This window comes from Amblyomma maculatum, chromosome 5 (genome assembly GCF_055883805.1).
Source record: "Amblyomma maculatum isolate TAMU_Amacu chromosome 5, ASM5588380v1, whole genome shotgun sequence".
Lineage (NCBI taxonomy): Eukaryota > Metazoa > Arthropoda > Arachnida > Ixodida > Ixodidae > Amblyomma > Amblyomma maculatum.
The window spans coordinates 14415758-14431464 of NC_139348.1; the positions used below are offsets into that span (position 1 = coordinate 14415758).

Below are 15707 nucleotides of genomic sequence, written 5' to 3' on the forward strand. Positions count from 1 at the left end.
TACGAGATTGATGTTGTGATTGAGAGATCGGTTGCGCAGAATTCGCGCCGCGAGTGCGCTTACAGAATTTTTGGCGAAATTTTTGAGTCGCTTAAATAGTTTTGGTGCGGGGATCCGGGATGGCCAGTGCGATAGCTACATCCTCTGCCTCGCATATGGAGCTAGCATGAAATGTTATGGCGTTAATGAAGGTTGACTTTGGAGTGGCCATACATGCCACGTATGCTTCGTTTTTGATGTGTTGAGCTGCATCCACGTACAGTGCTTGTGGATCGTCCTCTTACTGTTTCTCAAGGGTCTGTGCCCTTGTCTTCCTGCGGGCATCATCTCTGCTTGGTAGCATGTTTTTGGCTATTGGTTTAACAACTAGTCTACTAGTTATGTCAGCCGATAAATGGGATGTTGCGCACACCTCTTCAGTGGGGTGTATGTGGAGTTTGTCGAGAATTACGCGTCCCGCAAGGCTGCGTGAGAAGCGGGTCACTTTGCTGTCTTGTGGGCTTCAATTAGTTCAGATAGCGTGTTAAAAATTCCCAACTGCAGTAGTCGATCTGAGTTAGCGTATACTGGCAAGCCAAGGGCCGCTTTGTATGCTGTTCTAATTATGCTATTAAGTGCATCTTCGTCCCTACGACGCAGATGATAGTACGGAGAAGCGTACATGATTCTGCTTATCATAAAGGCTTGAATGATCCTGCAAAGGTCGGCTTCTCTCATATTCCTGCGACATGTGGCAATGCGTCTCACCAGCCCACCTATCTGGTGCGCCGTGACGCGTAGCCGGCGTATAGCTTCTGTGTTCTGCGTATTATTCTGAATCAACATTCCGAGAACTCTGATCGTGGCTACCGGGGGTATCGGATGGTTGTCAATGTGTAACTGGATAGGTTCTCGAGAATTTGGTTCTGCCTGTGAAGCTTGTTTGTTCCTTATAACTAATAGTTCTGATCTAGCTGGTGAACAAGTGATGCCACACTGTAAAAAAAAACCGTAATTTTACGCAGACAACCTCCTTAAAAGAACGTCAAACGGTTCTGTTTTCCTCAATACGTATTGAACATCCGAGAATTGGCGCACGGATGAAGGAGAATGTCCTTATAAGCATTTCAGACACTTCCGTTTTACTCAATAAGTATTGAACATCCGTGAATCGAATTTCAGGCGCTTCCGTTTTATTCAATACGTATTGAAAATCCGTGAATCGGGCAAGGATGAAGGAGGAGTTCACGCCACTGCGACGCCCGCATGCCCAAGTATGGAAGATCCCCAAGCATGCACACTGTACATGCTCCCACGCCTTCCCGCCGGGCTGGGCTTCTCGAACCACCTGCACAAGAGCAACATTCCAAAGCCGCGCATCGTTTCTCCTCTGGCCGGATGCTGCTGCTGTCAAGCATAGTACACACAGCAGCATCACCTAACGCGCAAAGCAATGCGCTCTCGGCTGGTGATCGGAGAAGCGCTTTCGTCGCGGCGGCGGTATTGCAATGGAGTCAAAATACAGCTGCGCCTGTCTGCTATGCGGTCTCAGTGTAAGTTGAGATCGAAACCTCCGCTGGCGTACTTTTTTTTTTTTCATTCTTTCGTTCACCTCTTCCCTCCCGGCGCTGCGCCCACCGACAAGTGAGAGGTACTGTGTACATAGACCTTGGGTACTGCGCCATTTACTATAAAAACAAATAGAAAACTGCTCTAGAAGTCGGCGTTCCCAGGCTCTTCGGTTGTCGCCGTGTTGGTCGATTCGATGTAAGCCAATTTTTTTTTTTTAATCACGCCTTGTACGTGTCATCTTCCAGCGGAAAACAACGTTCTCACGCCTTCGCGCTTACTCCGCACCGTCTGCTGCATAAAGCCGCCCGCGCCCGCGCCGACGACTGCTTCGTCCCCTCGTCGCTAGGGCAATGACGCATGCGCCGTAGCGGTTGCGCACTGCATTCTCGCGCCTTTTTCAAGTGAGCACAGGGTGTGGACGTGTGGAGCTGAACGTCTGGACTGCGACACTGCATTGCAACTTTTTATCTTTGACGACCCAGCCATCTTGTGCGCTTGCGAATACATCTGGATCACCGACGAGCAAAAAAAGACAACGTGTTCGCCTAACAGGTGAGAACAATCTTACAATTGTCTTTGAGGTGCAACTCATGACTGGCTTCATACGGGTGTCTAAGAGCAGTGCTGCGCGCTTCGCAAAGGCGCCATTCAGGCAGTGCAAACGTTTTATTCAGTGAACAATTTCGATACAGGACGCGCTCTCTTTACGAACTTGTTTATTTGCATTGCTCATGTGATTTTTGTTTCTCCGCATGATGAGTGCAGACAGAGGAACTACTCTGACCATATCGAAACTATTTTATAGCACTGTCCGACTAAACAAACTTCCGGTGTTGAGCGGTACTTAAGCAGCACACAGCAGCACCTTGGCTTGTATTTTGGTCAGCTGCGGTGATCAGATTTAAGGAGGCATAAACCACTTGTCAATCGCGAACTAAGCCGCTCATTTGTACCGTGGAAGTTTGTTTTCAACTGGAGCTGTTCGACCGCAGTATGCAATATTAATGCGATAGCGTTAAAAGTTGCCGATTAGCAGAAAATTCGGCTAATTGTCAGCGAAAAATCACGGGCGTGGCTTTGGCAGGTGACAAGACATGGTGCTGATTGTTCAGAGGGTTGTGCGCGGGGTGGTCTTCGTGACAGCTTGTTTGTAAATTATATGACAACTTATTTTTTATTATAGCGTTATTACCGGATGGTGCTGAAAGATGAACAGATGCCCGAGATGTGCGCAGAGCTTTTCTACATGGCTGGCCTACTTTGAACATTTTTCTTATCATAGTAGTGTACTCGGTGGAGCCTTATGTCCAATCAGTCCGTGCGGTGCAACGTTCAAGAACTACCGAACCTTCAGAAGCCATGTCTTCAGGCACCACAGAAACCATGCTGAAACAGAAAACATTGCCTTCCTGTGTACTGTGCCATCCTGCGGGAGATACGAGTCATTACGGATGAAGCTTGTGTCACATATTGTGGACCATTTCAAATAGAGAACAGAGTAGAAAATTAGCATCGTGAAACACAGGCACTGCAGCAGACGAAAAAACAAGTTAAGAAAAGTAAAAGCAGCAGCTATGGCTGTCAGAACTGGCAGCAAGCCAATTGCCGAAAATGACCATGAAAAAATTGATTTTTTGAAAAAGGAAGGAAGGAAAACATTCAGAAATATAGTCGTGCCGCTTGCAATGGCGTACAGGAAAGAAACATATTTTTACCAACGGGTGTTCATCAACTCGGCTAACCCTGTGCATACCACAGCCCAAGTGAAATAATGGCCATTGTTATTTCACAGACCATTCCTCTACAGTCACGCACATAACTTTTTTGGGAAAGATGTTCAGGTAAGATAAGGAGAATGTCTGCAGTGTACAAGTTGGAGTTGTGAATATTCAGTTCTGCTGACTGATATGTGAGGAAACCAAGCTATGCTGTGAAAGATCTTGCTTTTGCGAATGAAAAATTTGAGCATTACAAGCACAGACCTTGTGCAGAGCAGCGAAAGTTGTGGAAATCCTAGGATGGTGAAGATCTGCAGCTAAATTTAATCAGTAAGATGTAAATGGGCATCATTTTATGAGAACTTTTAAATGTTTATTTTTGTTTTCCCGATAATTTGTTTCTTTGGTTTAGGACTGCCAGACCCGCATCACATTCAATGGTGATACTGTGATAGCCGTAGAAAATTGGTAGCATACTGCACTGTTTCTTGCTGCAAATTTAAATTTCTCCATACATGTCAAAGCAAACATTTGCTTTTTGCCATTGAAGCCTACCAATAATCTTTGCTTGCCAATGATGAAAAAAAAATGTTTTAATTTATTCCAGGCCACATTTCAGGAAAGTATTGCAATATGCGCTCCACTCCTTGTGAAGTACCTTGACAGTGCACCTTCAAAGGAAATCATGTACCTGCTTGCAGAGCGGCAGCTCGAAGAAACAAAAAGCAACATCAGAGGTGAGGCAGATGTGGTAATGCATCTTCTTGCCGCATACTTCAAGGACGACCCTCGTGCTCTCTACCGTATCTCTGAAGTGAGTTATAAACCCCACTGTACCTCAGTAGTGAATCCTGAGCAATCCGTTTTGGAGATTGTAAAATAATGTGAAACTATTGTGGTGTCAGGTATAACCTAACAGCCTTCATGGCCTTATTCATTGAAACTTGGAACTATATGAATGAAAGAAGAAAGAACTATAGTTATTAGAAGCCTTGATTATTGCAGTTTGACTTCCCTTACGTCTTTTAAGTATGCTTGTTAGGTTCGGTAGCTACCATATGCTGGCACCACCCTTCTCTACTTGCAAGACTGATGCTTATGGCTATACGGAATAGGAGCGTGGAACTCATCAAAGAAAGGAAACTTCTTAGTTGTAAAAAGAAAAGGTACTCCTGTCACCGCCGTTTTATTTTGGTTGAAATGCTTAGCATCTGTAGTATGGAATAGAGAGCTGCACCATTGAAGTTAAATCTGCAGGTGACTGTCGGAATATCAGCAGCTGTATTGTTTGCCGCGCATATGTTCCTAGAAACCAAAGGATTCGGTGCATCGGCTGAGTAAAGAAACATGGCTATAGAGTTAGTCAGTTATCACTGTTTTGGAGCACTATAAACTGTTCTTGTTCGTTACCACATGAATTTGATTTTACTCCCGTCTCTTATCAGGAAGGCACGAGCATTACATCCAGGATCTCCGATTTGCCGTCCACGCCAGTTATATTTGTACTCGGTAAGCTTGATGACGGTATTTATTATCATGCTTTGTACATATGGATGCGGCAGCAGATTGTGTGGTTGGACTAATTGTAGTGATCCATGCCTTTTCCTGGATTGCTTAGCTCTTCATTCACAAAAAGGCTAACTAATCAAATTAAATTACGGTTTAAATTTTGGGAAGCTGTCTTCATAGGTTACGAGATATTGTCATATATCTAACCAATGGGTATGGGTATATGTTCTTGTAAAATGTAGATATGCGAGCATTATACAAGATCACTATGTGTTCCTATTTCAGTCAAAATGACCATTTGAAGGCATAGACTTCCGAAAAAGAATGGGACAAAGTTGCCACTTCGAGTATTCAAATAATGATTACTATATAATTTTTCGCGACAGGCACATCTTTCTTTTTTTTTTGTTACTAGCATTTTTTATGGCTTACAATACTGAAGTGAATATTTATGTTATTAAAAATTAACCAAAAAATTGTCTTTTTTTTTTGCAAATTACTTGCTCCTTTCATATTGACAGCACCAGTGCGTATGATGCCTTCACTTTTTAGGCTACTTTAAATAAAGCACTGGCACTGTGTTGCATTAGAAGCAAAACAAAAATGTTTATTCTATTTCAGGTACCATATATGGAAAGCAGTGCGTGTTTTGTGAACAGGAGGCTGTATTTATAGAGCCAGCATCATTCAGTGAGGCAGCTTGCCTGCCTTTCGTGCTGTAATAAGTCCTGAATCTTGAGTATGCAGAGCCAGCGGCAACGACGCTGGAATTTATCCAGAGGTGAGGCTCTTATCGTTTTTTTTTTTTTTTTCTGGTTGTATCGTATATATGGGATGAATGTAATTTCTCCATTTATCACTTGATTCTTCGTTTATTGTGCTTGCTGAGGCGAAGCATTTCAGGATAGCGCCTTTAAAGGGCCATTTGAACATATCTTTCCTCCTGGCATTACTTTTCTTGTTGCTTTTAGAACTGATTTATAATTATGTGCTGTATATACTAATGCATGTAACGCTACTTTTCTAGTCTTGTTTCCAGTACTCAACTTTTTCATTAAGAAAATAGTATTCCCTATCTTGTCAAATTCAGCAGTGGTGCAGGCAAGAAAACAATTTCTGTGCACTTCTATGAGCTGGCTTACTACTAGCTTGCCTGCTCTATTGTAAACCGGGTGCTGAGGCTCCTATGGACGAGCCCACCGAGGGTGAATGCAGACGGTGTAAAAAGCGATAGGCTATGAATAATGCACGCACCAGTGATTTGACTCAGCTAACTTGCCACTTAGGACGCCCACCCTTATCGATCTGTGAAAAGTGCATCCTTCAGCAATTCCGTCTTCACACAGCAGCCAAACTTTATTTGTACAAACACTCTTCCATGTCACAGTGCCCTAGCTGTTCACATATATAAGCAGATATAGAACATTGCCTCACACAACGCCATACAGACTTCTAGTCTCCCACTTATTCTTTGCCTCGAACCCCACCATGGCTCATTTTGCTTGCCTCGCGGGACTAGGCCGCACGACGTGCCCTTGTCACTTTCGTCAAGAGCCTTCTAAACACCTAGCCCAAGGGCTTTTTAATAGACACGTTACTGACATGCACCGATGTGATGGCCAGATCTGTTCCTTACTGTAAGAAAAATCTACGAAATATTTTTGCACATAATTTAAGCTCTATTAGTGTGCAACCTCTCGAAGCTCCAACAAAATATACACCTGTGACATGCACCGATGTGATGGCCAGATCTGTTCCTTACTGTAAGAAAAATCTACGAAATATTTTTGCACATAATTTAAGCTCTATTAGTGTGCAACCTCTCGAAGCTCCAACAAAATATACACCTGTGACATGCACCGATGTGATGGCCAGATCTGTTCCTTACTGTAAGAAAAATCTACGAAATATTTTTGCACATAATTTAAGCTCTATTAGTGTGCAACCTCTCGAAGCTCCAACAAAATATACACCTGTGACATGCACCGATGTGATGGCCAGATCTGTTCCTTACTGTAAGAAAAATCTACGAAATATTTTTGCACATAATTTAAGCTCTATTAGTGTGCAACCTCTCGAAGCTCCAACAAAATATACACCTGTGACATGCACCGATGTGATGGCCAGATCTGTTCCTTACTGTAAGAAAAATCTACGAAATATTTTTGCACATAATTTAAGCTCTATTAGTGTGCAACCTCTCGAAGCTCCAACAAAATATACACCTGTGACATGCACCGATGTGATGGCCAGATCTGTTCCTTACTGTAAGAAAAATCTACGAAATATTTTTGCACATAATTTAAGCTCTATTAGTGTGCAACCTCTCGAAGCTCCAACAAAATATACACCTGTGACTTTGTGCGCGTTTGCAATTCCCTTTTGTTGGGGGTATTGCAGAGTACGTGAATCTATGCCACTGTACATTACGATTTTATTTACTTATATCCAGAGATATATAAATAACTAAAAGAATTTTTACAGGTTGTTTAGCCACTATTTCACCTTTTTCTGCAGCCGAAGTTTTTTGGAATAGTAAGCAATCAGCGATACACATCAGTGTTCGAGAATTGCATGAATGTTATATAGTTGCACTGAGAACGTTTGTTCGCCTTTGAATATTCTAGCAGAACTACTTAGCCAACTATTCAGTGTTTCATACGGTTTATGAAATACTAAGCAACAAACATAACAAGCATGTTATAATGTATTCTTTGGTAAAACAAACATAACTAAAACAAGTCATTTCTGTTTTACAGGCAAATATTTTTCATCTGTCCCTTGTCAGGGAGCAAGTGGCGAGGCGGAAAGAAGTCACTCACCAGCGTCCATTCGACAGTTATGAAGTTGGCGCAGAAGCTTCGTTCCATCTCCTGATACACTAAGCATGTATGTCAATTTTCTCATGGTTTTTCTTGACTGCATGCCTTCATGGCTCTCTTGATCTTTTTTGATGAATTCTTGCTACATTAAAAACAACTGATGACTCCTCATTTAAATATATACCGGGTGTCCCAGCTAACATGAACCAAGGGTTACAAAATAGTATATTTGAGGTGGGTCAGTGAAACCAGTTGCATACAACTACCAGCCTGCTTGTGCACTACAGGCAATTTTTTGTTTTGCAATTAGTTAATTGGCTAATTACTTTAATTTTTCTAATTTAATAAATATTCACCTTAGACCAAAAATGTGAATTGGAAAGTTGTAGAGCACCTTCAGAAACCCCCATTCCATTAATTGCGATAAAGAAAGTCTCAAGTGTATCTTTTTTTCCGGGCTCAAAAGAAAGCCCGCGAAATACAAATAATACCACGTGACTAGCGCATTTGAGCGCAGCGATCGTGGTGCTCTCAGTCGTGGTTTGAGCGAACGAAATCAGCTGCGGCCGTGACCCGATGGTCCCGCTGCAGCGGCAGGCAGAAATGTTGGCGATGGTTGGAGCGAGCTAGAGCTCGCCCGTCGTCACCGCGATCTTGGCCAGGCCTGTGCACCGCAGCAGCCTACATCACGACAGGCGGATGACGATAAAGAACCGGCAAATGAAGGTGCAGCGCTAATTTTAGTCGAGCCACACGTCAGCTCGCCTCTTTACCCAAGCCTGTATGCGCAGATTCAGTGGCTGATACCTTATCGCTCATCCGTTTGCCGTAAAGTTCGCTGATGGGAGAGAAGGAGGGTTTGTTAGAATCTCGGTGGTGTCGGCTCGCCGCTCTGGGTGCTACTTGCACCATCACGTGGCCCGGCCGTCGGACGCGGGCGAAGAAGCCATCGCAGGCATATCGGCCTGCCGCTTTCACGGGGCAAAGGAGACACGGCCGCAGCTAATTTCGTTCGCTCAAACCACGACTGAGAGCACCACAATCGCGGCGCACAAATGCACTAGTCACGTGGTATTATTTGTATTTCGCGGGCTTTCTTTTGAGCCCAGAAAAAAAGATACACGGGAGACTTTCTTTATCGCAATTAGTGGAATGGGGGTTTCTGAAGGTGCTCTACAAGTTTCCAATTCACATGTTTGGTCTAAAGTCGATATTTAATCAATTAGAAAAATTAACATAATTAGCTAATTAAGTAATTGCAAAACAAAAAATCGCCTGTAGTGCGCAAGGAGGCTGGCAGTTGAATGCAATTGGTTTCGCTGACCTACCTCAAATGTATTATTTTGTATCCCTTGGTTCAAGTTAGTTGGGACACCCGGTATATATATATATATATATATATAAGACACATAATATATAAGACACATAATATAAAGACACTATAAAGACAATATAAGACAATATAAGACACATAATATAAAGACACATAAATATATATATATATATATATATATATATATATATATATATATATATATATATATATATATATATATATATATATATTTATGTGTCTTTCACCATGATCCTGGAAACAGTGTAATAATTGAAAATTCTGTGTTTCCGCATCACTTAAGCTTTTTTCCCATTTCATCTCGCGCATGACTTTCAACAAATATTTTACCTTTTTTACATATGCATAGAGAAAGTGAAAGGCATGGCAGATTTAGCATCTAGTAATACATTCGAAACATGTGCCACTTGGTTCCCAATATTGAGTACAGGGAAAAATGAACGTCCAGGGGTAACATTCAAATGCCAGCGTCCCATTTGTCGAAAGTTTGCTCATGGAAAAACTGAAACAGCTGACCTACCAAAAATGGTTCTGACTTCTGCAATAATTTTGCCCTTGTACAGTGGTACATTTAAGATCACTGATAGTCACTCAGTTTTTTTTTTTTTTTAAGTTTAAACTGAAGTCCTTTACCCTATCTAAGCGTGCAAATTATCAGTAAAAGGTTTTTATATGTCTGACATCCCTTCTTTGCATGTTAGTTTCGAACCCGGGTACTCCGGCACAGTAGTCGGGCGTCTTACCACTGCAACACCCCGGCGGGGTCACCTCCGCTGCAGTTTGATTCATAGATTTTTCATAATTTATTTTATTTCTTGTGTCGAATTCTAGAAACTCAGGTGTTAATTTTATCACTGCCTTAGAAGTGCTGAAAACAACATTTTGCGTCTTTTCGTTAAAGGTGAAAAGTAAGGCGCCCGTGTGTTGTGCTATGTCAGTGCACGTTAAAGAACCCCAGGTGGTCTAAATTTCCGGAGTCCCCCACTACGATCGCTTTGGGACGTTAAACTCCACAAACCAGACCAAACCAAACCAATTCTCCATCTTTTTCCAGTGCCTAGAATCTTATGGTTCTGACGAACTATCGTTTTTTGTGCTTTTCAGAGGATCTCAGACAGGATGGCAGATTACAAAAGAGGATGCATGCCCCGAAGGCAGTTTAATGTACGAAGGGAAATAAACCGTATGTACGTGTTCCATTGAATGGGTGTTAAATATATTTGCATACAAAGTCCTACACAATTTGCATGCGTGCATGTTTCTTCACTAGATAAATCGCAAAATTCACATGTGGTCACCGACGCTACTCTCACTTCAACTGCATGCTGAATGAACACCAACATTCTTCCTAAAAAGAAATCAACAATCATATCCCATCGGCTGGTACAAACTGTACCAGCCGATGCTGTACTGTCGGTAAAAGAACAGATTTCATTTTTTGTTGATTGTGCCCGTGACTCAGAAAGCAGACAGCTTCATAATTGCAAAAGAAGGTCTGTGTAACAGGTTGCTTAACGTAATTTGAAAAATGAAAATTTGGTCATGCAGAAATGGACTTGATGCTGTATTCAGAAGGCATAAATTCTGTAAAGCAGAAATGAACTAAAGGCTGTATTCAGAAAACAGAAATCCTATAATGCAAAAATGGACTTGATGCTGTATTCAGAAAACAGAAATTCTGTAAAGCAGAAATAAACTCAATGCTGTATTCAGAAAACAGAAACCCTATAATGAAAATTTGGACTTGATGCTGTATTGAGAAAACAGAAATTCTGTAAAGCAGAAATGAACTCAATGCTGTATTTAGAAAACGGAAACCTGATAATGCAGAAATAAACGTTATGCTGTAATCAGGAAACAGAGATTCTGTAACCAATTAACAGAGTCCGTTTTACGGTTTTACGTTATATTAGGAACGTCCGTTATATGAAATACGGAAACAGCTCGGCAATAAATTACCTCCATGTTTCTACGTAAATCGGCGAAATTTTTTTTACAGTGCATTTTCCTGCGCATAAGACTGTACCGTGTCGATAGGTCGTTGTAATGACACTGTAATATCTCCATCGGAGCCAGAATTGGTCCATATGGTGATGTCGTCGACGTATATGGAATGATGTATGTGTGGGATATCATCGAACAGACGCGGGAGGCCGCTTATAGCGATGTTGAAGAGAAAAAGTGAAAGTACGGCGCCTTGCGGTGTTCCTCTCGTCCCTAGTGTAATTTTGTCGCTAGCTTTGTCAACGAAATGGAGCGTAGCCGTGCGCGCATTCAGAAAGGCAGCGATGTAGTCGTATGTTCGTTTGCCTACGTTTAACTGTGAGAGGTGTGTAAGGATGGAAGCGTAGGACACATTGTCGAAGGCCTTACTCACATAGAGTCCCAGGATGGTTCGCATGGCTCTTATGCGATTTGTATCTAGAATGTCTGGTTGAATTTGCCACATAATGTCCTGAGTCGAAAGACCTGCTCGAAACCCAATCATGGACGGGGGAAACTTGCCTTCCGCATCAGTGTGCATAAGGAGCCTGTTTAAGACAACGTGGTTCATTACCTTTCCGAGACATGACGTTAGCGAGATTGGGCGGAGGTTCCCCATCTCGAGTCTTTTGCCCGGTTTAGGTATGAAAATAATTTTAGCGTGCTTCCATTCCTCAGGGACGCTGCCCTCTGTCCAGTGCCTGTTGAAGAGGTCCGTAAGAGCCTCTACTGACTGGTCCTCTAAATTGCGCGTCTTACTGGTGATGCAATCTTCCCCCGGTGCCGAGGTGTTGTTAATTTGGTTAAGAACAGCCCTATTCTCTGCGACGGTAAAGACGCTATTCATGCGAGGATTATCCAATCCTGAGTACCCATCTGGCGTGGGTATATCCTGGGAGGCGTTAATATTATCTTTTAATGTGGTCATGAGCTCTTCGTCGGTGCCTTGGAAAGATTGCGAGATCCTATGTAGGTTCTTGTGGGAATCGGCCTTAGTTCTCGTAGGATCCAGTAAATGTCTAAGTAAAAACCACGTGTTCTTGTTGCCCAGTTGCCCATTAAGGCGGTCGCAAGTCTGATGCCACTGTTCTCGGCTAAGTTCTCACGAGTAAGCCTAGATTTCCTTTTCAAGCCGGGTTAGCCGAATTTTTAAACGTCGGTTGTGCTTATTTTTACGCCATCGAGCATGGATACTTCCTTGTGCTTCAATCATGCGCTCTAGCTTAGCGTCCGGGCTGAGACTGCTGTCCTCCAGGGTAACAGTTTTTGAAGTGTTTGCGGCGTCTTGCAACACACGCTCCGTCCATTGTCTTAAATCTACTATACCTTCCGCTGGCCTTTGCGAGCGGACATATCTAAAGGCAAGGTGGAGGAAACTATCCAGAAATTAATAACACAGCTTAACAAAGTCACTGACACAATGGAAAAGTTTCCAATTACTTTCGGAACTGTCCTAGCTAAACTCGACATGCTTACAACCAGGGTTGACGCGCTAGCATCCCCTAGCAACCTGATGATATCTCCAACGACAAATGCAGGCTCTTTGCCTCCCGTCCACACTGCATTCTCACGCCCAGCCGACGGTGCTTCGGCGCGTCCGTCCCCCAGCAGCATTCTCCGACCCAGCGTATTGCAACCCGCGCGAGCGGAACCTTACCCGATACGCGATGGCTAGTTCACCTGTTATAGTGTGGCAATGGAACTGCAGGGAATTCCTAGCCAAGCGCAAGGCTCTGGAATATGCAGTTTTGGACCAAACAAACAGACCGGTAGTCATAGCACTTCAAGAGACGAATACAGAAGTAAAGCTTGCAGGGTATACAGCATACAATGAGAAAGTGTCGGCTGAGCGCCGGCCGATCACAGCTACACTTGTGCACCGTAATCTAACTGCAAACCAACTAGATTCGGAAACACCGGAGGTCTCTCATACATTTATACAAATCCTGCCGAACAAACGAACACAATCTCCCCTTTACATTCTAAACGTATATAGTGCACCTAAAGACAACAGCACGAAAATGGCCACACTCTTCCGTAAGGCGCATGTAGCCGCTCATAATGGAATGTTGCTAACTGTTGGAGACTTTAACGCACCACATGCAGAATGGGGCTACTCAGTTAACAGTAGAAAGGGAACTAAATTATGGGAGACAGCTGAGGCGCTAAGTCATACCTTACTCGTCGACACTGATAAACCTACGCGCATTGGTAACAGTGTAACCATGGGATACGTGCCCTGACCTTACCTTTGCCAGAAATATCCCCGATGCGAGATGGGAAAATCTAAATACAAGCATAGGAAGCGACCACTATGTACTATGTACCACTTTCCGAGCCACGCATTGTAAAATGCGTCGCCAGGAAGTAAAGCACACGAACTGGTACGCCTTTAGATATGTCCTTCCTGTAGTGTTCCTTCAGCGCTATAAGAACCGAGCCATAAGGAAAACGAGGAAGATGGGAGTGAAAGAAAAAATTCAGAGAGGTGCCGTTCTTGAGTGCCACGGCCCACCGCGCTATAAAGACTTTCGCCTCATGGCACTTTAGTCGTCCAAAATGCCCCCTGGTATTTTTTCTCCTGACGCATGCACTGCGCTTCCAGCATTGCATGCTGTGATGCTGCAGATGTGTTTTGTCGTAGTGTATAACAACTGGACTGGTGTCCTGTTCAAATGTGGCCAGGAAAGCAATCAGACAGAGAGGAAGAGAGAGAAAGCTTTATTGTCCACTGGTGTGGGCCGCAAGCCAAGGTCAGGCACGGCCTCACTGTACTAGATGTGTGTGTCGTTGCACGACTCTCTTAAGTAACAACCTCTCTTTATATGTCTGTCTAAATAATCTACTGTATGTAATATATACCGGATGTCCAAGCTAACTTTACCGAAGAGACAAAAAAAATAAAACATTCCAGCTAGGCAACGCAAACCGCTTGTACACATCTGCCAGCGATCTGGCGCACCACAGCCAATTTTTTTTTCTTTTGCAAATAAATAATTAAAATAAAGTATATTTTTATTTACTAACTCTTCCACTTAGACAATAAATGTGATTTCGAAACATGTAAAACAAATTCAGAGAGAGAGAGAGAGAGAAAACTTTATATAATGCAAAAAAGAAAAATAATAATGTAGAGCTCCCATGGTTGGGTCCTCATTCCAGGACTCGATCCTCTGGCCTTTGCTGCCCGGCTGGCCCGTTCAATCAGCCAAAGCTGGTATTTCGACTCCGAACTGAACAGCGCAGCCTCCCACTGCTCCGGCGTGGCGTTGTGAATTATAGGCACTGCATCCATTTGCTGGCACGCGCATATAATATGATAAATTGTCTATTTTTGTCCACACCAGGGACATGTCTCACTGTATACGAGTGGTTGTATCTTGCTGTATTAAGACAGGCATGGATAAGAATTTGTAGCTGCCGCCAAGACACCGACTGCTCCTTGTTTAACAACTTGTGGGGCGGACGATACCGTCTTCTGGCCCCCGGTAGTGCACCAAAATGTCTGTGTAGGTACGAGTCACTGCCTCGGTCTCTTCGGCCTCTGACCTCCCTCGGTTTGCATAACTTCGAGCTATGAGATCGGCCTGGATGTTCCCGGCAATGCCAACGTGCCCCGGAGCCCAAAGTACAAGTTGCTTTGTGTCGCTTATCCCGCCGTCCTTCAAGATGGCGGCCGCTTTTTTGCCAATCCTGCCGTTGGTGAATCCTCGGCCAGCGGCTTGCGAATCGGTCATAACTACCAACGAACGCCCGGACCTATTGCCCTGAGCGACCGCTAGAGCAATAGGGGCCTCCTCGGCGTCAGACACGGCGCAGTTCCGTAGCGAGGCTCATCTTCTGAGAGACAAGCTGTGCTTCCCGGTGCTCTTCGTATGTGTTTGTTAAGCTAAGGGCCATAAATCTGCGTCTGCTGTTCTTACTGGCAGCCCCAGCGCTGTCTTGTACGCCTTCCTGAGGATCGCTTCCACTTGCTCTTTCTCCGTCTGGCTGAGGTATTGATAGGGAAGACTGTACGTGGCTCTGCTTACCACCAGCGCCCGCACTAACTTGAGCGTGTCTTCATCCTTCATCCCCTTTCTTCTATAGGTCACTCGCCTAATCATTCTCATTATCTGGGCCGCAGCTCCAGATAGCAGTCTGATCGTGTCATCGGCATACATTGCATACCGAATGCCGTCTATGGCGTTCAACTTCTCCGCCAAACTAACCATACTGATGTCTAAGAGAAGGGGCGAGATTACAGATCCTTGAGGAGTACCCTTGTTAGGCATTCTGACCTTGTCCGATCGCAATTCGCCGATCCATATAGTCGCGCTCCTATCCGTAAGAAAAGCGTTGACGTAAATATGAATGTTTCGCCCGCAAAGTAGATTGCTCAGACGGGATAGTATGGCTTCATGACTAACATCGAACTCCCCCTTGAGGTCGAAAGCCATGATCACATGCTCTCCATACTTTGACACGTTGCTAACAACCTCTTCTTTGAGGAGAACAAGGACGTCTTGCATCGATCGCTTAAGCGGGAAACCAAACATTGTGTGTGGCATGAGATCTTCATCTTCCAAATAGTTCTGAAGTCTGATCATAACGATCCTTTCTTACAGTTTCGCTAGGCATGAGGTCAACGTGAGATAGGCCGCAGATTCTCCAAACATGGCTTTTTGCCTGGCTTGGGGATGGTGATGATTTCTGCGTGCTGCCACTCCTCCGACGCACTCTCCGTCTCCCAGTGGTCATTCAAAAATTTTGTGATGCTCGCAATCTGTT

At 43.8% G+C, this 15707-nt stretch overlaps 1 long non-coding RNA gene across 2 annotated transcripts; it reads left to right on the plus strand.

The window, feature by feature from the left end:
* The first annotated feature begins 1867 nt into the window (after positions 1-1867).
* On the plus strand, positions 1868-10068 carry LOC146187794 (uncharacterized). 2 transcript variants are annotated; one of them, XR_014707447.1, is made up of 6 exons: positions 1868-2103; positions 3877-4083; positions 4715-4778; positions 5400-5559; positions 7567-7667; positions 10059-10068. It is a non-coding gene; the product is annotated as an uncharacterized LOC146187794 (long non-coding RNA). The 2 variants fall into 2 exon arrangements; XR_014707446.1 differs by lacking the exon at positions 10059-10068 and having other exon boundaries at positions 1876-2103; positions 7538-7667.
* Positions 10069-15707: the final 5639 nt, after the last annotated feature.